General features: G+C 49.4%; 1 protein-coding gene and 1 pseudogene across 2 annotated transcripts in view; one reads left to right on the top strand and one right to left on the bottom strand.

Annotated features, from left to right (window-relative positions):
• The window catches only part of ABR (ABR activator of RhoGEF and GTPase), a 198,464-nt gene that overhangs the window by 52,186 nt on the left and 122,002 nt on the right, over positions 1-24,276 (top strand). The gene's annotated exons all lie outside the window — the stretch shown is intronic.
• On the bottom strand, positions 10,055-23,363 carry LOC136324850 (zinc finger CCHC-type and RNA-binding motif-containing protein 1 pseudogene; annotated as a pseudogene).

Raw genomic sequence — 24,276 nt, 5'->3', positions numbered from 1 at the left:
CATCTGTTCTGCGCCCTGCTGCAGATCAGCTCCTGACCCACAGAAAGGATTAGTGACCTTCTCTTAGCTGTGCTCACGCAAATAACAGTCATATAACAGATAACAACCTCATATTCACATGCTGCTTACATTTCTGAATATGTCTGACTCTTTGTGAAACCCGGTATTGGTTTCCCTATTTCCCAAAGCGTAGGATCCTATGGAAACCGAGCTCTGGCTTTCTTTCCATTGCCCTGAAGAAGAATCTCAGACCTGATCATTTCCAAGTTTTCCTATCTCCCCCTTTCCACCACGCCCCCCTTCCAGCAGAGAAGCAAAATTGCCGGAGGCTGCCTTGAAAAGTTCTGACCAGAGGAAGGCAGGACCAGGAAAGGGAATTAGACCTGAGGGCCCCTTTGGAGTGCCCCTTAAGCAGCTCTGACTCCAGCAGGCTAGTATCTGAGCTGTCCTGCTGCTGCTTCTGCCCTGGCCTCTGGGCTCCTGGGGCTGCCTGATGGAGGGGTGGGAGAGGGCCACTGACTTGGCAGCAATGTGAGGCGTTCCTGCCTCCCTCTTCAAAACAGCTTATTTGAGAGCTGTAGAATGAGGCTTCCTGGGGGAGGTACTGTGCAGTCATGTTTGGGCTGTTAGCCATGAAGTTTTCCTCTTGACAAAAGCCTAAATTAAAACAAATACTCAGGCTGTCATTTGCCTGGCAACTGGTTTAGTGGCTCCTAGAGGAAGTTCCTCTTGCTTCTTGGGAAGCTATTTGTTTACAAGGCTCACAGTCCTGGGGTGGCAAGTCGCCACAAAAGCCAAATCCAACAGGAATTATAAAGGGGATGTACCTAGGGTAAGTTACCCAGTGATAAAGCTTCCTCCTAAGCACATGATAATAGTACCTGATAGTGATAATAGCATCTCCCGAGGACCTGCTATGCCAGGCTCTCTGCTAGGCGCTTTCCATCCATTCTTTCCAAATCTCACAACTTGGGCAAGATAGGTACTCTTATCTCCACTTTACAGAGAGAGATACTCAGTAAGCTCAAACAAGTGACAAAGCTGGAATTCAGATCATATGCTAGAAAGACTCGGATTTTATTTGGAAATGTCTGAATTTATTCAAGACCTTGAAATGGCATGGAATAGGAGACAATTCTCTCTTTGGTCCTCTATCACAGAGTTTTCCCTGAAATGGTCCAGCAGGGTAAGTGGCCTCAATGACTCTTGATTCCAGCCTGTTTGTGTGGCTCTTGCAGGAACTGGGCCTGGTCCTAGGGCTTAGGCAGGGCTGGTTGAAGCTCTGAGCTCATTGAGGCCAGTGATGGTCTACTCCTAAGGTACCTGACTGCCAGCCAGCCCCTCCCCTTCCCACACTTCTTGCCTTTGGAGCTGTCTGCTCATTCAGGCTTCAGCATCAGTGCCAGGAGGAGTGTGTCCACTTCCATGGCACTTTGATAGTTGTTTGATAAGGAGTGGGCAGCAGACTCCCTCTCTCCCCTGTGGTGGAAGTCCTCAGGGCTGTAGTGATGGTGTTGTCTAATTCAAGGAGATGGGTTGGCTCCCAGCTGCCAGAGCGATCCAGGACTATAGCAGGGTCTTTGCCCCTGATAAGATGGGGTGGCCGATGAGGGCTCAGCCATCCCACTTCCTGTTTCTGTGCCACCCATTTCCTTACATGAATGTAATAATGTCAGCTTCACCCTGTAATGCCTTGCCTCGACTCTTTCCTGAGATCTGGTGTGATCCTTGCTGAAGGTCTAGGTCTCTGATCTTCTTCGAGTCTTCTTCTTGTTATCTTTTCCGCTAAACACATCATTTCCTCTTGGTTTTCTTTTATATTGTGGAATTAGGTTAGATTAAATTTTTTTTTCTTCTTTCCAAGTGAAAGGAGAGAAGACAGAGAGACTCCCACATGCACCCCGACCAGGATCTACCCGGCAACCCTTATGTGGAGCTGATACTCTTGTCGTCTGGGGCCATACTTGCAACCAAGCTATTTTTAGCGCCTGAGGTGGAGGCTCCATGGAACCATCCTCAGTGCCTGGGGCCAATGTGCTTGAATCAATCAAGCCATGGCTGCAGGAGGGGAAGAGAGAGACAGAGAGAGAGAAAGGAGAGGAGACGGATGGAAAAACAGATGGTCTCTTCTCCTATGTGCCCTAACCGGGAATCGAACCTGGGAGATCCACATGCCGTACTGACACTCTACCACTGAGCCAACCGGCCAGGGCCAGGTTAGATTAAATTAAGCTCGGTAGAATTACATCAGCATGGGTGTGTGTGTGGAGGGGATAGTGCTCTGAAACCGCCTTCCCAGACAGATCTGAATTGAGATATGTGTGCCCCAGGTAGGCTAATATTTTGTCACCTCATCAAATGGAAAGTCTTTAGCCATATGTTCAGGATTTATTTAAAGAGCTGAGGGCTCTTTTAAAGGTCTTTTCCCTTTCCATTTAAGCCTCTTCTTTTATCCTGAGCCTTTCAGCTCTGGCCTCAAACATTCCTACCCTGTTGAGTCAAACAAAAGCTTGCAGTTACTTGAACCTCATAGAAGGCTGAACATGGCTATCTGTTGTTATTAGAACCTACCTTTTGGGGCTCACTTCTCCTATCCCAGGCAACATTTCTGAGGGATATTTCAGTCTGCTGTGATATTTTCATGCCTCTTATAGACTCAGTCCCCTGTCCAGGGGCCAGGAAAGCATTTGAGGCTGTGGGAACACAGCCCATCTCCAGATGAGCATGAACCTGCCTCAGTTTTCCATCTATTCCTATATTAGCCACTGGCCTGGTAGACTGTGTGGGTTTGATCAGAGCCACCATCTCACCCAGCCTACGCCTGATGTGCTAGTGAACACTTGCAGGTAGATGTCTTCTTAACCTCTGAATAGTCCCAGTCATAACACCAGCCCATAAATTGTCATGGCTTCTGGAGTCTCGGAGGTGGGGCTGGCAGAAAATTAAGTCATCTATTCAGAGAAACATAATTTGTTGTTGTGATTGCTGATGTTGTTCTTTGGAAGGAAGAAGAAATGACAGGAACATTTATGGAGAACTAGTTAGAAAATACTGATAAGTGGGTAGAAGATGAAGGAATAGTGAGAAAATCCCTTTCTGTCTCACTCTTGTGGATAGGCTAGAAGACTTGGGCTGCTCTCTGAGGACTGGTCTGTTCACTGGGCGATTCTGGTGCACAATCCTTGTGCATACTCCTGCAAAGTGACACCAGGATATCTCTCAGCGCTATGTGGATTGGTTGGTTAATGTTTACATAGAGTACATTGAAGATAAGGGGAGCTGTTGAACTGCTCAGCTGTCCTGCTCATCATGGTCCCTATTTGTGAAAGGCTTGCAGAGGAGTTTGGAAAGGAGTGGGAAGGGGCAGGTGGGCTGGCAGCAACAGAGTTGGACCAGGTTATTATTATTATTATTTTTGACAGAGACAGAGAGAGGGACAGATAGGGACAGACAGACAGGAAAGGAGAGAGATGAGAAGCATTAATTCTTCATTGCGGCACCTTAGTTATTCATTTATTGCTTTCTCATATGTGCCATGATCTGGGGGAGGGGGGCTACAGTAGAGTGAGTGAACCCTTGCTCAAGCCAGGAACCTTGGGCTCAAGCCAGTGACCCATCTGGGCTCAAGCCAGTTACCATGGGGTCATGTCTATGATGCCACGCTCAAGCCAGTGACCCATGCTTAAGCTGATGAGTCTGCGCTCAAGCTGGCAACCTCAGGGTTTTGAACCTAAGTCCTCTGCGTCCCAGTCTGACACTCTATTCACTGCACCTCCACGTGGTCAGGCTGGACGAGGTTCTTAGATGGTGCCTAGCCAAGTACCTCATACGTGACATACTCTCCATAAGTTTTGGTTGTATAAGTGAGTAAGTGAGGGTGAAGAAAACTTCCGGGTTCTTGGCTCCTTTAATTCCTTACTCTACTGGAAATCTCAGAAACCCATTAGATAGCCCATTCACAAGTTTCCGACTGTGTGGATTTGGTAATTATAGTAGCTTATAGTGGAGTCTGAGACCCCCCAAGGGAGTCCCCATGTGTTGCTAGGGCCTGTGATTGTGTGATTGGAAGACTGCACTGCCAGTGTTGCTGCTGTAGCTGTTTGGCTCAGCTTGAGCTCTTTGAGGGCAAACCAGGAGCTGGGCAGCTTTAGAACAATTCTGCATCATCTCCATGCCATTTGCCTGTGTCTGGCCCTTGATGTGGTAGGTAGGCTGAGGCAGGCAATTGGTCCATGGGGTTTGGAGTACCCACAACAGTCTGCATGCAGCGTCTTGGCACTCTCCACTGATACCAGTAGGAAAGGCCAACAGGTTTACCTGTCTCCAGGGGCGGATGGGAGAGAATGATGTTCTTGGTCTGCCTTAGCTTGCATTTCAATGGACAAGGTATTTGGAGCCATAGATGCCCCAGACTGGCAGTGGGAATGTTCTGCTTGTCCCTGAAGCTTGGAAAGAGCCTGTCTAGACCCTGTACATAGGGAAGAAGAAAGAAATCAGGGCAACAGGCAGACTATAGGATGCATCCCTGTGTGGGGGTTGGGAATGGATGCCCAGCCCTACCCCCTGCCCAAGCATTGACAAAGAACCCTTTGAAGTGGGGCCAAGTGATACCACGACAAACTGCAGCTGGGACAGCCAGTTTCTCTGTCCCCAAGATTCTGACCTTATTTAGGACTCTCCCTCAGTTTGTTGCTCCTCTGTGTGAGTCCTGGTTTCTCTTTCCTGCCCTTCCTTTCCCATCACACACCAGAATGAAAATGAGCATGGGTCGACTGGCCACACAGAAAATGACAGGGTCAGCGTGGTCTTCAGAAGATGGGGCTAGGTGGGGTGGACCGTGTGATGACTGATTGGTCAGGGGCCACTTCCTTTTCTCCACCCTCGTTTCTGATGCTTTCGTGCCCATTCTAGACCTCAGATAGATGTGGCAGATGTAGCCAGGCATTTTGTCTAAGATGAGCAAGATCTCCAGGATTTGAGTGATTGGAGGCCAATGCTGATGGAGCTCAGAGTCCTTGTCACTGTGGGAGGCATGGCCATTGGCTTCCCTGGTGTGTCTGTGGAGCTGGTGCTGCCTAGAAAAGCCCCAGGTTGACTAGGGATCTGTGGGTTTACCAGAGCTGTTGGGGAAGGATGTGGCCATAATTGCCTTCATGGGATTGAAGGGCTGATCCTATTAGTGTATTGGGCTAACCTCTTCCTCCTGGGCATTGCCTCCTGGCCAGCAGCAACAAGGGTTTAATGGATCAAGATTACAAAGAGCCCAAAGATGCTGTGTAATTAAGCCCAGTATTTCCCTAGCTGGGGGACATCTACTCCCCACTGCAGCAATTGATTTCCAATCTTGTGGTCACCCTGTTCAGCTGCAGGTTACCCTCAGCCTAAGCAGCCAAAGGGCCATCTTCTTGAATGAGTTTCTCCGTCGAAGGTGCAGTTTTAGGAGAAACCCCTTTCTGAGAGTTTTTTGGTCAGGGTGGCAATGTGTTCTATGTGATGGTGCCCCCTGGAGTTGTGCAGTGGGGATCTCTTTGGGAAATATGTCTGAGTTCTGGAGAGACATAGAGATCTCATCCTTGGGTCTCTCATAACCACTAAGCCCAATGAAAATAAAGCTCATTAGTCCTGCTGAGTTCACAGAAATAAGATTTTTCCATTTGGTTTTGGAAGGATGGAAGAAAACATAACATTTAGGCAGCCCTACTCTATGCTAGATACTGTGCTAAGAACTTTCCTTACATGATACAATCCCAACAAGATATCTGTTATCATTCCCCCTGTTTTACAGTTGAGGAAACTGAGGCTCTGAGAGGCTAGATTATTGCAGAAGGTCCCCCAGTTTGAGCTGGATAAGATCTCAGATACACACACACACACACACACACACGGGGCAAAAATAGGATTACAGTTTGTATAGAAAATAATATAATAATTAATAAATGATAATGCAAGAATAAACTGTTTCACATACTCACAACTGTAAACCTACTTTTATCCTACCCTGTGTGAGTGTGTGTGTGTGTGTGTGTGTATACCCATTCAATTTCCAACAGCAATAACCATAATAGCCAATAACAATTGAGTACCTACTATGTGTCAACAGTGTCCTAGGCACTTTCCACATGTCATCACCAATCCGAAACTGGGGCTCAGGGAAGTGAATTAATTCAAGGTCTTAGAGCTAGAGTACAAGCCAGAGATTGAACACAATTTGGCCTGACTCTAAACTGCTCTTTCTCCCACCGTCCCTTGCCTTCCACAGAGGTGCCAATGAAGGCCCCTGGACAGCTGGTATTTCACAGAGGTTATTGATCTGTTCATCCCTCTAGCTAGAATGACAATTGTGAAGGCTGTCTTGGCTCCCCCGTGTGACATCTGAGTGGTTCTTACCAACTGGGTTGCTTCTTCCTAAGGGATGATCCCAAGGAGATCTCCTCGTGGACATTTGGAGCCCATATCCCAGTGTTATCCTGTCCCTGGGATTACTCTCAGGAAATACCAAATGTTAAAGAGAGAGAGAGAGAGAGAGAGAGGAAGGAAGGAGAGAAAATAGACTTTAGACACGGGGCACAGCTAGTGCCTGGTTCCAGAGCAGAGCAGGGCCAGGAGCAAGGAAGTGGGGCTGCAGGAAAAGAGGACTTGGCTGAGCCCATGTTTGCTGGCCTGGCTCTCGGGCCTTTTTAAATTCACCTCCACAGTTTCCAGAGGAAAATAAAGAGAGCCCTGGCCTTAAATCAGGCCAGTGCACACCAAGGTCCTTTGCTGGGGCCAGAGCCAGCTGGGCTGCAGACCCAGCTTCTGCATTTGAACTCGCCCACACACAGCATGTTAATGATGGGGTAGCTGGAGCAGACCCTCCAGCCCTACTCCCCACACCTGCTAAGTCCAGAGATTCCTCTGCTGAGGTCAGTCCTCTGGGGGAAGCCTGCGGGGGGTGGGAGGTTTGGAGAGGCTTACACCTTAACAGACCCCTCTTTGACTGGAGCCAGGAAGGCCGGAACAAGATCGGAAAGCTGTTTCACAAAGGGTTTGTGTGTGGTAAGTTTTTTAGGTGTGATAAAGGGGATGAAAGCCTGCCTGAGCTGACTCCCAAAGCAGGAAGGTAAAAGTGGGGTAGAGCCTGACCTGTGGTGGCGCAGTGGATAAAGCGTCAACCTGGAATGCTGAGGTCCCTGGTTCAAAGCCCTGCGCTTGCCCTGTCAAGGCACGTATGGGAGTTGATGCTTCCTGCTCCTCCCCCTTCTCTCTCTCTCTCCCGCCCTTCTCTAAAATGAATAAATAATATCTCTTTTTTAAAAAAGTGGGCCCTGGCCGGTTGGCTCAGTGGTAGAGCATCGCCCTGGCATGTGGAAGTCCCGGGTTCGATTCCCGGCCAGGGCACACAGGAGAAGCGCCCATCTGCTTCTCCACCTCTCCCCCTCTCCTTCCTCTCTGTCTCTCTCTTCCCCTCTTGCAACTGAGGCTCCATTGGAGCAAAGATGGCCCGGGCGCTGGGGATGGCTCCATGGCCTCTGCCTCAGGTGCTAGAGTGGCTCTGGTCGCAACAGAGCGAAGTCCCGGATGGGCAGAGCATCGCCCCCTGGTGGGCGTGCTGGGTGGATACCGGTTGGGTGCATGCGGGAGTCTGTCTGACTGCCTCCCCGTTTCCAGATGCTCCACCACTCTGTTCTCTTCCTTTCCCTTTGCCGCTCAGAATGTCACCAGCAGCCCTTGGTCGGTCAGAGCATTGTTCCAGTATGCCAAGATTGTAGGGTCTACCCCCAGTTAGGCACAGACAGGAACAGATCAATGTTTTGGTCTCTCCTCCCTTCCTCTCTCTAAAAATCAATAAGTAAATTTAAAAAACATCACTGGCAGCTTATTTCCTTCATTGAACCTGTGGGCATTTTTAGGAGCCCCTGCTTGGTTGATTGTAGGAACCCATGGACCCTATGTGTGTGGGGGGGCAAATGTGGAAGACAGTTGCCCCAAGGCCTTAGTAGCTCCTAACGCCTTTCTCCCACCACCTTGAACCTCCTGCCGCAGCTGTGTCCTGCTGCTCTGCCCTGCTCCTGCCCTCCCTGTGGTTCCAGGATGAGGCCAAACCAGAGGTTCCACCTCGCAAGGTCCATCCTCCAGGTGCCGCCCTGTGGTGCCCTCGGTCCCTTCCCCCACTCAGCGCTTTCTCCAGCTCTTCCTGCCCTTCCGCTCAGCCTCCTTCCCTCTCCCATCACGGCCTTTCAAGGAAAGAGACATGGCCCAGGGAAGACTAGTGGAATAGGGCTTCCCAACTGAGACAACTGAGGGGTACCGGAGAGCAGGTCCTGGTGACGGGGGTCCTGTCCCTCCAAAACGGACGTGAGTTCACTGTAGTGCTTCTTGCAGTTTTTTCTGTTCGAATTGAAACAGTGCCTCAGAGCAAGCTGCGTGAGCCCTTCCTCACTTTAGCAGAACTGGGGGCTGCACATTTAATACCATGTGGCAGTTGCTCCTGTTGTCAGCTCTATGTCAGGAGAGAAGAGCAAGAGAGCTGTGCTGGGGACCCCCATCAGGTAGCAGCGTTAAGGAACATTTGCTCATGGGTGGCCTGACCAAAGGAGTCAGCTCCTTGCCATTGGAATGAAGTTAGCAGAGGCAGAGGCACTTATCAAAGGGAGAAGGGACTAGATGAATGAACCACTCTTTTTTTTTTTTTTTTTTTTTTTTGGTATTTTTTCTGAAGTGAGAAGAGGGGAGGCAGAGAGACAGACTCCCACATGTGCCTGACCGGGATCGACCCGTAATGCCCACTAGGGGGCGATGCTCTGCCCATCTGGGGCGTTGCTCTGTTGTTGCAACCAGAGCCATTCTAGTACCTTAGGTAGAGGCCATAGAGCCATCCTCAGCGCCTGGGCCAACTTTGCTCCAGTGGAGCCTTGGCTGTGGGAGTGGAAGAGAAAGATAGAGAGAAAGGAGAGGGGGAAGGGTAGAGAAGCAGATGGGCGCTTCTCCTGTGTGCCCTGGCCAGGAATCGAACCCAGAACATACACACACTGGGCTGATGCTCTACCACTGAGCCAACCAGCGAGGACAAGGGCAAATATTTATTTTTAAATTTTATTTTTATTCATTTTAGAGAGAGGAAGGGAAAAGAAAGAGAGAAAAACATTGATTTGTTGTCCCACTTTCTTATGCATTCATTGGTTGATTGTTGTATGTGCCCTGACTGGGGATCGAACCTGCAACTTTGGAACAATGCTCTAACTAACTGAGCTAACCAGCCAGGGCAGCAGGTCTCTATTTTTTTTTTTTTTTCATTTTTCTGAAGCTGGAAACAGGGAGAGACAGTCAGACAGACTCCCGCATGCGCCCCACCGGGATCCACCCGGCACGCCCACCAGGGGCGGTGCTCTGCCCCCCAGGGGGCGATGCTCTGCCCATCCTGGGCGTCGCCATATTGCGACCAGAGCCACTCTAGCGCCTGAGGCAGAGGCCACAGAGCCATGCCCAGCGCCTGGGCCATCTTTGCTCCAATGGAGCCTTGGCTGCGGGAGGGGAAGAGAGAGACAGTGAGGAAAGCGCGGCGGAGGGGTGGAGAAGCAAATGGACGCTTCTCCTATGTGCCCTGGCCGGGAATCGAACCCGGGTCCTCCGCACGCTAGGCCGACGCTCTACCGCTGAGCCAACCGGCCAGGGCCCAGGTCTCTATTTTTGATACCCCACTAAGGCAAGATATTTTACTTGGTATTTACATGGTACTTTAAAATTTCTTTTCAATATCATATAAACTATTTTATAGTAAAAAATTATTTGGTATTATCCTTATGCTCAAATTCTAAAAGTAATCTTTAGTCCCCACTGAAGTAGGTACTTCAAGATTAAAACAAAATTTTAAATGATATTTTCTTAGTAAATATCATTTTGATCACTAGGTTTTTCTTCATCACTGAAACATGTGCTTTTCTTTATCCTTGGGCGTCTCACTTATCCCAGTTGAGGGGCCCCCTGAGCTGGGTTTCCGCTGTGTTTTCCCCTCTGCAGTGTTGGCTTGCTGGGAGGCGGCGGGCTGACTGGGGCTGTCAACAGCAGCATCTCCCACCTAAGCTTCTCTTTCTTCTACTTCAGTTTCTTCTTTTGGTTCAGGAATTTTCTTTTTTTTTTTCTTGTTCTTCTCTGGAGGTTAACATTCTTCAAGCATATTTTTAGGATAGGCATAACTTAAGTGTCCACTTTCCCCACATCCATCACACTGAGATTTATCACAGTGGTTTCATCTTCGGATGAACTCCGCTGCTCTTCCCTCGTCACTAGCAATGCTTGCTTTTATCACGTTACCAAATAACTCTTTGTTGTTTATTGCTCTTAGTACCGTTTTGTGCAGAGTCTTTATCCAAAAATAAAATCAATGCAACACTTTTACTCTTCCTGGTATCTTTATCTTTCATTATAGTAAACTTTACAACTTTGCCATACTTGGAAAATATCCGGTATAAGTCATTGTTGATTAGGGAAAAGGGCAAGTTAGATACATATACACTGTGCTTTTACTTGAGGACAATCCACCACTTATTTATTTAAATGGGGCGGCCCGGAAGATCCGCAGAGCATGAGCTCTCGGCTCAGCTGGGGCTCAGCCCCCAACTCGTCCTCACCCCTCGCCGGGGCCTTGGCATCATGGGCGCCACAGACCTGAAGGTAGCAGCAGCAATGCCCCTTCCTGGCTCTCAACTCTCGTTAGACCAGGCACCGGGCTAAATCACTAACTTTTATTTTTTAGCAGGGGCAGGGGGGTGGGGGGGGTGATAGACAGGGACAGACAGACAGGAAGGGAGAGAGATGAGAAGTATCAGTTCTTCGTTGTGGCATCTTAGTTGGGTGACCCCTTGCTTAAGCCAGTAACCTTTGGGCTCAAGCCAGCGACCCCATGCTCAAGCTGGTGAGCCCATGGTCAAGCCGAATGCGCTCGCACTCAAGACAGCGACCTTGGGATTTCAAACCCGAGTGCATAGCGTCCCTGTCAGATGCTCTATCCGCTGTACTACCACCTGGTCAGATGACAATGTAACATTCTTAAAAATTCTTCCCCCCCCCCCCCAAGTGAGAGGAGGGGAAATAGAAAGACAGACTCCCACATGTGCCCTGACAGGGATCCACCCAGCCCTGGCTGGATCAGCAGTAGAGCATCGACCCAACATCTGGAAGTCCTGGGTTTGATTCCTGATTAGGATACACAGGAGAAGGGACCTCTGATTCTCCTCCCTCCCCTTCTCTTTACCTCTCTCTCTCTCTCTCTCTCTCTCTCTCTCTTTTCATCTCCCATAGCCATAGCTTGATTGATTTGAGCACATTGGCCCCGGGCACTGAGGATGGCTTTCTGGAGCCTCTGCCTCAGGTGCTAAAACTAGCTCCTTGCAAGCATGGCCCTAGATGGGCAGAGCATCAGCCCCAGATGGAGGTTCCCAGGTGGATCCCAGTTGGGGCACATGTGAGAGTCTGTCTCTGTATCTCCCCTGCTCTCACTTAAAATAAAAAGGAAAAAAAGGAAAGTAATGGAAAATCTGTATCACTTGCAATAAATCAAAAGTTACCTTACAAATTACTGCAGTAAAAATTAAACAATGTTATTAATTCTAGTTATACACTGTTGCCATTGGAAGGATCTGGGTCTGAGCCTCCTGTATCTTTGTTTAAAGGGAAGTAAACAGAAGATAGAGGAGAGAGGGATGTTAAAGACGTGGGTGCCAAACAGAGTCTTTCTTCTTCAATAAAAGAAAAAAATTGAAAGGAATCAAGAAGGAAATAATTTTCTCAACATGTGATTGACTGTGCTTTAATGTAACATGGCAACTAGCAGACGCTAACCACAGGGCTCTTCTGCTTCGGGATCCCTATTTCCCAGAGTCTGGGGTCCCATATTTCCTGTGGTGGGAGAGGGGACGGAAGAGGAAGGTTTTCTCCAGGACCAAATATATCAGAGCAGCATCTCAAACACTGTGGTGCATTTGAATTGCCCGTGGATCTTGTTAAGATGCAGATTCTCATTCGGTAGGTCTGAGATGAGGCCTGAGGTTCTGCATTCTAGCAAGCTCCCAGGTGGTGCCAGTGCTGCTGCTGGTGGTCTGGGGACCACCGTTTAGGTAGCAGGGCTCCGGGGTCCAGTATTCCCAATCCTAGAGGACTGGCTGCAGATGACCCATGACACATCTCTCTTCTAAGCCCATTTCCCAATGAAAACAAAAATAATAAAGCAATTGATTAGACACCTAATGGGTACCAAACTAGTTCTCACATTCATGATCTCATTTAAATCTCACAGGAGACCTGTGAAAGGATGTTACCCTCATTTTAAGGATGAGAAGAGAGAGCAGCCATTTTGATCAGCTTCTGCTGGGGACTTCCACTATATGGGGCACTTGCCATGCAGGGGACACACCAGGTCTCCGTCCCCCGCTCCCCCCCCCCCCCCGCCCCGTTCCTGAGGTGCAGAAAGAAGCTCTGGCATCTGGCCTTTTTGAGTGTCTTTCTAGACAAAGGCCTCCCCACCCTCTTTCTGCCTGAAGGGCCAACCTCAGTGTTAATGGAGCAGAAAGCTTTGGTTGTTAATTTTCCAGTGCATCATTGAGAGGGTTAATGAGAAACCAGCTGGTGTGCCACCCAGCTGTGCAGAAATACCACTTTCCTTTGATTTAGGTGGGAAGTTGTTTTGGCAGTTTCCTGACCAAATAAATGTTCCCACCTTGGGCCTGGATGGTGCCCACCTACATGGATCATTGAGCACTGTGTCATCTTTGAGCGTAGAACCTTTAAGAGACCCAAATCAGGAGCCGGTTCTGTCTCCTGCTTCCTGGAAAGGAAGGATGGGGCACAAATATGATGTCAAAAGAGCTGTTTTTGGCCTGGAGACCCTGTGGTAGCTGGTCAGCTGCCATCACAGCCAGACCCTTGCAGTGACACCTGAGCATTCTCAAGCCCCCTCCCTGACCTGAGACATCACCTCCTTTCTGGCTGGCTGAGGCTAGACCAGGGGTAGTCAACCTTTTTATACTTACTGCCCACTTTTGTATCTCTGTTAGTAGTAAAATTTTCTAACCACTCACCGGTTCCACAGTAATGGTGATTTATAAAGTAGGGAAGTAACTTTATTTTCTAAAATTTATAAAGCAGAGTTATGGCAAGTTAAAGCATATAATAATAATTACTTACCAAGTACTTTGTGTCAGATTTTCGCTAAGTTTGGCAGAATAAATCTTTATAAAACAACTTATTATAGTTAAATCTATCTTTTTATTTATACTTTGGTTGCTCCGCTACTGCCCACCATGAAAGCTGGAACGCCCACTAGTGGGCGGTAGGGCCAGGTTGACTACCACTGGGCTATACTATACCCATTTCCATTCACCCCTCCACTGTCCAGAAACCTCCAGTGGGCATTTTCTTTCCCACCATATTCAATCCAAACTGCTTTTTCAGATTTCCCATGCTAAGGGGTCCCCCTTAAACTATCCATTTCGATTTCCCAGCTTCTTAGCATGCTTCCCTCCAGTTATACTCCCCTCCTCAGGTCATTGAGGCCCCTCACTATCCCACAGCCAATCTCTGCACTCTGGTGAGCCTCCACCCAGCTTTAAGCCTTGACTCAGCTACCCCCTGAGGAAGCCCCCCCCCTGCCTGATTATACTACCTCAGTGCGATCCCCGACTCAGAACCCTGCTTATTCTGGGCCACATCTTTGAATATTTTCTTATCTATTGTTTGGTAATGTTTACCTCAATACAGTATAGTCTTATTTATTTATTTTTTGTAACAGAGACAGAGAGAGAGACAGAGAGAGGGACAGATAGGGACAGACAGACAGAAAGGGAGAGAGATGAGAAGCATCAATTCTTCATTGCGGCACCTTCATTGTTCATTGATTGCTTTCTCATATGTGCCTTGACCGGTGGTGGAGGGGGCTACAGCAGAGCGAGTGAGCCCTTGTTCAAGCCAGCGACCATGGGGTCATGTCTGTGATCCCAGGCTCAAGCCAGCGACCCCATGCTCAAGCCGGCAACCTCAGGGTTTCGAGCCTGGGTCCTCTGTATCCCAGTCCAACACTCTATCCACTGTGACACTGCCTGGTCAAGCTACCTCAATATAGTCTTTTGTGTCTGTTGTCATTTCTTCTCTGCCAAACTCTAAACTACTTAGAGGCATGAAGAACAACAAAGGCTGCCATTTATAGAGTGCCAGACCTTGTCCTTAAGCACTTTACAAACAATGTCCCATTTAATCTTCAACCTCTCAGGGAGGTCCCAACTCTTTTTATCCAGTTTTCTGGATGAGAAAATTTTTAAAAAAGGATTCTAGAGTGGTTACATAGCCTTCTAAGTCACACAACCTGTGAAAGGCCCAGCTGGGTTCTAAACCCAGCTCTGTGTGGGTGCCCAGCCTGTGCTCTTCACCAGAGGTGCCCACGCCAGGGCCTTCTGAGTGAGGACCTGGGGTGGGGCCCAGGTATCTGCATGTTTGAAGAGCTCCTCTGTGTGCCCAGTCCCATTCAGGAACTGACTCTTAACCACGCATTCTACTCCCTTTCCCACACACACAGCTGCGCGCTGAGCGTGTGGGAGCTTGGCAATGCTTTGTGATTGGTTGAGGGGTGTAACAAAGGAAAGTTCTGCGGGTCTGAGGCCCGCTGTTCTAGCACAAGGGCCACCTGAGAAGGGCAGGCAGGGAGGATGCGAGGAGAAGGTGAGCTGGGCACGAGTAGGATGGAAAGGAAATCAGGAAAGGACGTTAGGGAGATCAAACCAGGGACCTGCTCTCTGCCCCAGCCATAATTCAAGGCCTCCCCTAGACCAGAGCATCTTGTAAAAATGCAGAGTCTGGTCCAGCAGATCTGAGGCAGGGCCTCGGGTGTAGCATTTCTGACAAGTCCTTGAGTGATGCCCCGACTGGGTAGGAAGGAACTGGACGCCTCCAATCCCTCCTGGAGGATCTGATTCAGCTGCTCATTGGTCTAACACCTTCCTACTTCCTTCCTTCTATAGGATGAAATCTAAACTCCTTGATGTAGCATGGGAACCTTTCAGACACTGGTTCCAACCCATCTCCAGTCCCACTTCCTGGTTCTCCTGATCCTCCAGCCATACTGAATTCTTCTCCGCTCCCCAGACACGCCCGGCCCATCATAATGTAGTTGGTGCTTTCTGCCCATGGTGTTCCTTGGCCTGGAGGAACACCCTTTGGGCTTTCTTTGTTAGGTGAAGATTAGGCTGAGTGTCACCTCCTTGAGAAGTCACAGACTGGGGAGTGGGCTGTGGGCTCTGGACCCTGTGTCCTTGTCCTATAGTGAAGCACTCAAGAGGCTTCTGGAACCCTTCCCTGCCCCTGCTCCCAGCAAAAATCAGCCGTGGTTCCTTGCCTTACAGAGCATGGAATCGGGTGACAGAATTGTCCTGCTTTGAACATTTGCTGTTTCTTGCCACCTTTGAGTAAAAATAGAGCTGAGAATGACTGAAGTGAAACTCCCCCTTGGAGTCCAGGAGAGCAGAGGTGGGGGCCCATTTGAGGGAAAGTGTGTGCGGCTGGCTCTGTGGAGCTGGGGGAGGCCCGAGGCCATCTGCTTGAGCTCTGGAGAGGTGGCCTTGTTGGGGGGGGGTGCCGCTGCCAGGGGTCACGCCCTGGATTCTGAGAGTCCAGCTCCCTCCCCAACCGCCATCCCCCCATCAGTACTCTTAGAGTTGCTTTTAGTTTAAAGTTTATTCTCGGCCCTGGCCAGTTGGCTCAGCGGTAAAGCGTCGGCCTGGTGTGTGGGGGACCCGGGTTCGATTCCCGGCTAGGGCACATAGGAGAAGCGCCAATCTGCTTCTCTACCACCCCCCTCCTTCCTCTCTGTCTCTCTCTTCCCCTCCCGCAGCCAAGGCTCCATTGGAGCAAAGATGGCCCGGGCGCTAGGGATGGCTCCTTGGCCTTTGCCCCAGGCGCTAGAGTGGCTCTGGTCGTGGCAGAGTGACCCCCCGGAGGGGCAGAGCATCGCCCCCTGGTGGGCAGAGCCTCGCCCCTGGTGGGCGTGCCGGGTGGATCCCAGTTGGGCGCATGCAGGAGTCTGTCTGACTGTCTCTCCCCGTTTCCAGCTTCAGAAAAAAATACCAAAAAATAAAAAATAAAATAAAATAAAAAAATAAAGTTTATTCTCTTGGCTGTAGATATATTCAGGGAGTCCAGAGAGGTTTTTTTTGCCACTTCCTGAGCTTTCTCCTGTGCCTTTTTGCCTCCGGATTCCGGTGCTGGGCAGAAGTAGCTCCTGGAAGGGTGGTAGGTGCCACCCTGGCTGACTGCAGCCCTCACGGGAAGTTCTATTTCCTGGCTGCCTGCCCTTCCTCTCCTGCAGGAAGGCTCCCTGGTGTACTGGTTCAGGGAGCTGGTGAAAAAATCTCCCTTCCTGCATGCAGGCTCCCGTTCAGGGGCTGAGGAGCACGCTCCAGCCGCAGGCAGGTGATTGAGCGCTCGGTTTCTCCAGCTCTCAGCCTGTGCCCTCTTCTGAGGGGAAGGGTGCAGCTTGAGGGAACAGGGGGCATAGCCTTGAAGATTTGCTGGGACAGTTCCCCAGGCAAGATATATATAATACTTGGCCTCTTTGAGCTTTATCTTCCCCACCTATGAAACAACCTTACCAAACCTAGCCATAGAGTTGCCAAACGTTTTAGCCAATAAAAATATAGGATGCTTAGCCCTGACTGGTTGGCTCAGTGGTAGAGTGTCATCCCAGTGTGTGGATGTCCCAGGTTCAATTCCTGGTCAGGTCAGGGCACACAGGAGAAGCGACCCTCTGCTTTTCCATGCCCCACTTTCCCCACACCCCCCCCCCCCCCACAGCCATGACTCTACTGATTGGTTCCAGAGCATTGCCCCAGGCACTGAATGCTGAGCTCATTGCCTCAGGCGCTAAATGTAGTTAGTTGCCTGCATCAAGCATCAGCAGCCGAGCATCAGCAGAGCATCTGCAGCCACAACAGCAGCTGTGAATCCTAGTCACTCATGGATCCTGGTCGGGGCACATGCAGGAGTCTGTCTCTTTATCTTTCCTCTTCTTACTTGGAAAATAAGGGTGGGGGGAATATATATTTATGTGTATAATATATATATATATTATATATATAGTGCCTGGTTAAATTTGAAATTTAGATAACCAATACTTATTTGTTACTTATCTGAAGTTCAAATTTTACTGGATGTCTTTTATTTTATCTGATGTCTCTATCACCCAATTAAATGGTATGTATGTAACACAGCAAGGGGCCTATCTGTGTAGAATTCCGTTGTTCGTTGCCTCTCCTTGCTATCCCTGACCCCTAGAGGCCAAGCTGATGAGAAGTTTTGTGGAGTTGTCACAGAAATATTGAGTTGTTTTTAGACAGATGACACACACAAAAAATGATGACATGATTCATTGAAAAGTGCCAGTAATTGTAGCTATCACTCACCTAGCACTTGCTGTGTGTCCTACATTTTTCTAAGCACTTGCTGTATATTCAGCCCCATGAAGCTGCCACTTCCCTCCACTTTCCAGATGAGAACACAGAGACACAAATTAGGTAAGGAACTTGCTCAAGGACACATCGCTAGGACGTGACGAGCTGGTGTGTGAACCCAAGCAATTTGGCCCCCGTGTTCTTGCTTTTAAGTAGGACACTGTGCTGCTGCATCCTGCCTACCAACTGCCACGTTAGAAGTGTAAAGTTTCTTTAAAGTTGAGGGAGGACATGGAAACCTACAAGGATGGTTTCACAAAGTAGGTATTAACTCAGCGTTCTCTGAGAGGAAGGTGTGACTTCCGGACTCATCTACTCCTGAGAGCCTTGAATGGGGAGAGGGTTCAGCCAGGCATGAGGAGCTCACACCAGGGGTTTATATCTTTCTGCCTACCACTGGTCATGTGCTAGCCTATCACCAGGTACAAGAGGCCTGAGACATCCCTGAGTATTTGTTCAGAAACTATATAAAGTGAGTGCCGGTCATAGGCCCGGGCTCCAGGTTTATCTGAGGTTCATGCCTGCAAATCCCATTCTGGGTCCCCTTCAAATCCTGTATACTGATTCACATCTAATTGTGCCATGATGTGATGTCTTCCTTCTCCTTGAGAATCTTCATGATCCTCCAGGATGGAATTTTTCCTTTATGAAACAAAACCGTATAGTTATTAAAGACTAGAAAAATACCTAAAAGTAAATGGAAGAAAACCCATGTGCCATTGTCCCACCCTCTGAGAAGAGGCTTCTCCTTTGCTCTTCTTGGCTGCCCACGATCTGGCCATGTGGCCCAACTGTGTGCTCCTGGCAGAGGTGAAGCTGGAGGCCAGAGCATGACCTGGAATAGCCCCGTGTCCTAGCACCCACCCTGGGGGCCTGTGCCAAGGGGGATGGATGGGAAAGAAGGTCTGGAAACCAGCAAGTGGCATCTTCCTCAGCTGGCTCTTTCAGACAAGGGGAGGATCAGATGCCCGCAGCTCTCCTCTCTCAAGGCCATCACATGGCCCCCATCCACAGACTATCCCAGGAGCACAGTCTGAAAGTGCCCATTGTTACAAGGGGGCTGCCCGGACCTGTCCCACCGTGTGACCAGAGATCAGTTTCCAGAATGCGCACGTAAGGCAGCAGTCTGCTTGGCCTGAAGCCCACCTGGAAGTCTTCTCCCATCACAGATCTCCCCCAGGCCCACTTCTCAGTGTTGTGGCCTCTCCCCGTGTTCCAGAGATTAACTCCAGTTAATTCAAAAGGAAACCTGAGACCAAGAGCTCTGCCTGCTGTTTCTCATTCCAGTTTTCTGCATCTTCCTTTTCTCCATGTCCTCTCCTCACAAATCCCCAAGGGACTGCTCAGTAAGTGCTTGTTGGCAGGCTCACAGAGGCCTGGTTCATCCATCAGAAGACCAGAGTCCCTAACCTGGTTACTTTCTGCTGCATCCACCAGGATGTAGCAGGAAACGTGTCACACGCAGGCTGTGGAGTTTGGGGAGAACTGAGAAGGGGACTAGAACCAAAGTGTGGTCAGGGTGCGCGGCTCGGGTTCCCACGCCTGGAGACACAGAGGCCACGTGAGAGGCTTCTTGGCAGGAGCTGCAACCTTCATGGAAGCACGCAGGTTGGGTGGCCCACAAGGAGGAGATGGGGGGAAAATACCCCAGCCTCACACCCTCCCTTCCTCTGATCTCTGCTGCAGCAGAAAGCAAGGTGGAGGAGTGGGGAGAATGGACCTGGAGGGGCACATTCCAAGAAACCAGCCTGTGTCCAGATAAAATCATTCTCACGGACTCTTTCCCCATTAACAAAATGAGGGTTATGAATACCTGCCCGATATGTGTCCTCAGGTCATTGTAAAAATCAGCTAATGTGATAAATAGTGGCAATGCATGCTCATCATACTGTTTTATACCAGAGTAAGGGATAATTGTTATCATCGGTAAACCCTCACTGGGTACCTTCCACAGAATGAGGCTTACACATTCTCATTTCTGCTGAGAAGCCTCTAATCTCCAAAGGATATGTGGACAAAGGGAAAGAAATTGCAAAAGCCTGGATTTCATTCCCAGAGTCCCGGCTTAATATTTGTGTGGTACTGGGTGAATCACTCAGTGAGCCTCTCGGCAGTGGAGATGCGCTCACTGGGCTGATTTGGGGTTCAGAGGGGAATGGATGCTGTCATTGATCTCACTGTTGTAGACTTGACTTCTAGGTAAGTGTGGCTTTCTAAAAATCCCAGAAGGGATGGTGTGTCTGAGCTGTGGGGTCTGCGTGGTCCTCTAGAAGTCAGTGAGTGGGTCTGGATGCCACCTGCCCCCTTCTCTTGCCAAGGCACTTGTCAGGAGCATTCCCTGGAGTCCCAAAGGGTAAAGAACAACAGCTTGATCAAGCGACAGTGTCTCTACTGAATAAATGTCCCACCTTGGGAGATTTCCGTATAACTGAATATTTGTTGAATGAATGAATGAATGAATGAATGAGTGAGTGACTGTTAGTCTGCGTTAAAGGTTCTCCTTAGAGAGACCTGGATGTAAATATTGATTCTCTGAGGTTGTTACATCTTGGAGCCTTGGTTTACTCATCTGTAAATTCAAAATACCATTTATACCTATCAAGCAGTTGCAAAGCTGACATTTGAACAAACCCAGTTATATAATGTGTGGAGAGTGCGGGGTCCATAAAGGCAGCTATTAAGTGTTACTTTCTGCCCTTCAGCAATACGCGGACTAGAGACTCTGTGGACATAGGCCCCCAGGGCTCTGTTCCTGGCCTTGTTTGTGCTTTCCTGTGGGCCCTCCCTCCCTGTCTCCAGGCAAGGCCTGCTGTGGGACCCTCTCCTCTCAGTCCTGGGGGACCTATTCTCTCTGGAGAGCACCCCCTTCCCTGGTGGCTACCTCAACTCATGTCCCTGCAGTTTGGGGCAGCACCCTGCATCCCTCAGCTGAATCCAGGCCCTGCAGTGGTTTCCAGCTCTGAGGCATGGCTCCCCGGCTCCCCCCAGCTCCACGGGCCCAGGCCCAAGGAAAAGGAAATAACTCCTAACAGTAACGATAATATCCATTGCTGACTTTTATTGACTGCTTGCTGAGTACAGGCTCTGGTCAGTTATTTCTCCTGGGCTCACCAGAGGCACAAAAGAGTGATGGTTCCCTCTGGTTCCCAGAAGACTGCCAGTTCCAGGTTCCCTGTCTTGAAATTTCTCTTTTCTGGGCCATGGCTGCGACAGTGGCCTTCACTGAACCGGGAGGCAGGAGACCTGGGCTCTCGTTCTATAGCCCAGCTACTTCCTGGTGCATGTCCTTGCGTGAGTCCTCAGTGACCTCAACTGTGAAATGTAATGGTTGGACTACCTCTGCATGGTTTTTATTTCAATTTTATATATGAAATAAATCATATATACAAAGGAGTAATCAAGACTTTAGGAGACAGGCATCCATTTGCCCTCTGTTAAGCTTGAAGAGACCACTGCCAGTCCTGAGAAGCTACCGGTGCCTCACTGGATTAGTTTGCTAACGCAGAGCCCCGCAGGCTTGGGGCCTGACGGCAGGATGTGCTGTCTCACAGTTCTGCAGACCAGTCTGAGATCAAGGTGTCAGCCGCCCCCCCTGCCCCCCCACCCCCCCCCACCCCCGCTCCTCCTGCGGCCTTGAGGGAGAACCTGACCCGGCTGCTCTCCTGGCTGCCGGTGGGTTGCCGGCAGTCCTCAGCGTTCCTTGGCTTATAAGAACATCACCTCAGTCTCTGCCTTCATCTGTGTGTGGCATTCTCTCCCTGTGTCTCTGTGTCCAAATGTCCCCTTTGTATAAAGAAATCAGTCACATTGGATTAGGGCTCACTCCAATGACCTTATTTTTAAGACCGTATTTCCAAATAAGTCACGTTCTGACGCACTGGGAGTTAAGACTCCAGCACATCTTATTTTGAGGGGGACACAAGTCAGCCCATCACACTCATCCTCACTGCCCCCCTATTACAGACAGAGATAATCATATCTAGAGTTTGTGTTGATTAGTCTTTTTTTCTTTTTTTTTTTTTTTTAGAGAGGAGAGGGAGAGAGAGGAGAGACAGAGAGAGAGAAGGGGGGGGGGGAGGAGCTGGAAGCATCAACTCCCATATGTGCCTTGACCAGGCAAGCCCAGGGTTTCGAACCGGCGACCTCAGCATTTCCAGGTCGACGCTTTATCCACTGCACCACCACAGGTCAGGCAGTCTTTTCTTTTCTTTAGAGCCTTCCCACATGGGTATGTACTCCTAAATAAGATAAGTGTGTAGTTTTGCCCATGATTTATATAAACAGAATCATAGTGTAAGTATTTTTTTGTGACTTATAGTTGTTTTTGCCGGTAGCTCTAGATTATTCATTGTCAAAGTGGCATAGACTTTCCTTATAAGAAAAAGCTACAGCTTATTTAGTAGAAATAATGCTACTCCTACATTTCTGGACAAACTTCACAGTAGGAAAATAATTTTACAGTACAACACAATATACATGCCGTATATATCTGAGACAAGCTTCATAAAACAATACCTACCTTAGTAGGTGAGATGCTCCTTTTTAATTCATTCCAAATGGTGATCTGCCAAACTGGCTACACGAGGACTGACAGCTTGACCTGCAGTGACTGCATGCACCCTGTTATGTGTCTGGCTCAGTGGCCCTGGGGTTCTGTGCCCAGCAGGCAGGCACAGGGCGTGTCCCTGCTGCTCTCACCAGGGCTGTCTGCCCACATACTCTTTGGCATGAGACCTCTGTGCCTTCTGGTTCTCATCCTTCCGTCTGTTGCAAGTGTTAGTCTCACCCTGCTCCTGCTGGGCATGTTATAGCTGTGGCCTTGCCCTTGTAGTTGTTGCCTCTCATGGACTATGGCCGGAGAGACCAGACCCCTGGGTATCTTAGAAGTAGACTGTAATATTACTGGTATAATCAGATAGCAGGAGAGAAAGTAGTGTTTGGGACCAGACTGCTCGGGTTCCAAACGTGGCCACTCATAGCTGTGTGACCTCGGGGAAGACAGGTGACTCTGTGCCTCAGTTTCCTACCTCATTGTGATGACTGAGTTACTACATGGACCAGTCACATAGTAAATGTGTGCTATCTGTCCACCAGGTTTTAGCCTTATAAGGGCACAGGCTGAGTCTGCTTTGCTTCCCAGTTGTGTCCCTATTGCCTGGCACAGAGTAGGTACACAGAGTTATCTGTCAAGTAAATGAAGGGAAGCCACCTTCCCCTTCCTTGAAGACATGTCTGTTCAGATCCTTTGCTTATTTTTAGTTGGGTATTGTTGGGTTGTAATGTTTCTCTATGTAGTCTAGCTACAAGTCCTTGATCAGATCATATGATTTGCAAATACTTTCTCCTATTTTGTGGGTTGTCTTTTCACTTTGAAGCCAAAAGTTTTTAATTTTGATGATGTCCAATTAATCTGTATTTTCTTCTGTTGTGTGTGCTTTTGGTGTCATAGCTAAGAATCCTTAGCCAAATCCAACACCAGGAGCTCTACCTCTGTGTTTTCTTCTAAGAGTTTTCTGTTTAGCTCTTCCATTTAGGTCTTCAACCCATGTTGAGTTAATTTTTGTGTATTGTGTGAAGTAAGGATCCAGCCTCATTTTTTTTTTTTAAAGTAGATATCCAGTTTTCCTAGCACCATTTGTTGAAAAAGCTATTGCATGATCTTGGCACTCTGGTTGAAATCCAGTTGACCATTCATAGATGTGTTTATTTCTGGTTTCTCAAATCTACTCGATTAACATATAGATCTAGAAAGCCACCTCCAGCCCTAACAGGTTACCCTCTCTGCCCGCCTACTCTGGGCAGCCCCGGAGGCTCCCGCAGGATGCTCGTGACCAGGACATCACACAGCTGAATGCCATCTCCCCAGCGGCCCCTGGAGATGATCACTTTGCGCATCTGTCAGGGTGACCACTGGGAGGGCCCAGTGTGACTGCCCCCGCGGGCGGTCAGCCGGGCGGGCGCACAGGCGGTCAGCCGGGCGGGCGCACAGGCGAGGGTGCCCCTGAGGCATACTTTCCCTCCCTCCACCAGGCAAGCCTACACATCTCCCAGCATAGCTGGCAAGGTCCCAGAGCAGGGCCTGTTTATGCTGATGCCCAGCTCCTGATTGGATGGATGCCTTTGATGTAGGCCAGGTAGGAGGGAGCATAGGCAGGAGGTGGCTTTGGGGATGGAGAAGGACAGGGGCCTGCAGGAGGGAAGCATTTCTCACACTACAGGCATCTTCTCCAGGACAGTGGCCTTGGGAGGGAGAGCTCTGCATCCATGGGTAGGTGCGGGAAGGCTAGAGAGTAGAGAGGGCCTCTAGCGTTGCCAGGCTCTCTTCCCGACATAGCTTCCTTTCCTGTTTCCTTAGTGTGTTTGTGTGATGAGTGGGTGGATGAGATTAGATGATTTGACCTCCCTTCTCTCTGAGTGCTTGTTCCATGAGGTTGTGGGACTTAGTTGCATTAAGAGGTTGGGTGGCTCTTGCTCAGTACGTCCTCGGTGTGGAACTGTTGTCTCACATTGACTCCAGCCAGTGGATAAGACTCCCCAGGGCAGCCAGACCCTTGCAGAGTGGGATAGAGAGCTGGGAGGGTGGGGCATGGTGTTAGTTTAGCCTGGGGGTATTTTAGCTTGCAAAGGAGTTCAGATTTATGGGAGCTTTAAGGCAACTACAGCGAGACACACCTGAGCAGAGGATAGTGAAGCTGCACCTGTTGCAGGGTGCAGAGCTGGACTTCCTGTAGGTTGAGGAAATCAGGGGTGCTCAGTGGGTGGGGGGCTGGCTCAGAAGGTGGCGAAGGGGCCGTGTGCTAGTAGAGAG

The sequence above is a fragment of the Saccopteryx bilineata genome, chromosome 2 (genome assembly GCF_036850765.1).
Source record: "Saccopteryx bilineata isolate mSacBil1 chromosome 2, mSacBil1_pri_phased_curated, whole genome shotgun sequence".
NCBI lineage: Eukaryota > Metazoa > Chordata > Mammalia > Chiroptera > Emballonuridae > Saccopteryx > Saccopteryx bilineata.
This window is presented reverse-complemented; position numbering and strand designations above follow the sequence as displayed.